Source organism: Mustela putorius, unplaced genomic scaffold (genome assembly GCF_011764305.1).
Source record: "Mustela putorius furo isolate JIRA1106 unplaced genomic scaffold, ASM1176430v1.1 tig00000407_pilon_pilon_pilon, whole genome shotgun sequence".
In the NCBI taxonomy this organism is placed as follows: domain Eukaryota; kingdom Metazoa; phylum Chordata; class Mammalia; order Carnivora; family Mustelidae; genus Mustela; species Mustela putorius.
This window is the reverse complement of record NW_025421373.1, coordinates 931,230-932,733: the sequence shown is the minus strand read 5'-3', so window position 1 is coordinate 932,733 and position 1,504 is coordinate 931,230. Positions and strand designations below refer to the sequence as shown.

The following is a 1,504-nucleotide window of genomic DNA, read 5'->3' as shown; positions in this document are numbered from 1 at the left end:
CAGGGACAGAGCCCATATTGGGCTCCCAGCTCAGCAGGGAGTCTGCTTCTCCCTCTCCCTCTGCCTCTCTCCCTTATTCATGAGCTTTCCCCCTTTTTTTTCTCTCTCTGTCTCTCTTTGTTTCAAATGAATAAAGAAACAAACAAACAAAAAAGAACTTGCAAACTCAGGAAGAACAGAATGCATCTAGCACAGCCCATCCATGAATCCCTGCCCCTTTGAAGTCCTCTAGTACTTTTCTACTATCTTCCTCCAGTGTTTACCTGCCCCCCCCTTTGTCTGAATGGAATTGCATTCAAAATGAGTTCTGTCCCCTCTTCACTATTGCAAAAGCCTTGCAGAAAGTATCCTTGCATGTTGAACTTTGTTCAGTGCAATTTTTGTTTTGACAGTGTGTGTCAACATTTTAAACTTCATTTACAGAAATAGGAAGATCATAATTATACTCCAGACATGTTAGACTCATGTGTTCAAGTTATACACTGCAATTACCTGTGGTCTATGGATCTTACACATTGGACAGGTTTCTAGGCAAGAGTGGTTTAGTTTTCTACTGTGACTAGAAGGGTATTCAATTAGCAATAATCGCGCCTCGGATAAACCTCATTGGCTACGATACTGCCACTGCGCAAAGCTAGAAGGGTATTCAACCAATAATAGGCACTCACTACATGTGTTTTGAGTGAGGTAAGTGTGATATAGAGAAATAGCTCTGTCCAAGTCACTAAACTAGTTACTCTATGGGGCCGGGGGTGGGGGATAAAATAAAAGGATTTAAAAATGAGAAGAGTCAGAAGTGGTATAACCAGACAGAAATGTACAATTTTTAGTAAGCTGGAGGTTATTTTGAACATAGTTGCATTCATTTATCAGTTATATGATCACAGATCAAAGAAATAGTTATCTGCTTTCACCAAAATATATTTATGTATAAATTGGGGAGACAGTAGCAACATTATCAAATATTACATGGAGGGCTTTTGATATTTAGTAGTTTTTGATAACCTTGTCAAATAATAGTTACTATATATGGTTTATTATCTTAAAATTTTCCTCTAAAATAATCACTCTAAACAACATTATACTGATTAATAATGGAGGAATATGAAGTTATTTGGGAAAAATACTGAGTAGAGATATTAGGAGTTATAATCATTTGAAGCTCATCCTTTTTTAAACTATTAGGCCTTTTGTTTTTGTTGTTATTCAAACAACTGACATATTTTTTTCCCTACTATGTGAATTCCCATTAATACTTCCAGAAAAATTTCAAGGATTATGTTGACTATCATATCTCTGCTCAGTCAATAATTGGGTCGGTCACTCTCATTTAGTGTCTTTTATATATTCCATATAAGAAACACATTTTACTGCACTGTACTTGTGTATATTTGACTAAACTGAGACTCTCTTCATGTAGAAAATATGACTATTTCATTGTTATTTCTTGGAGGTATTATGTGCTGGACACATCTGTGTCCAGCTCATAATACATACTCAATAG

At 35.9% G+C, this 1,504-nt stretch overlaps 1 pseudogene; it reads right to left on the bottom strand.

The window, feature by feature from the left end:
- Nucleotides 1–433: 433 nt before the first annotated feature.
- LOC123391962 lies at nt 434–636 on the bottom strand (annotated as a pseudogene).
- Nucleotides 637–1,504: the final 868 nt, after the last annotated feature.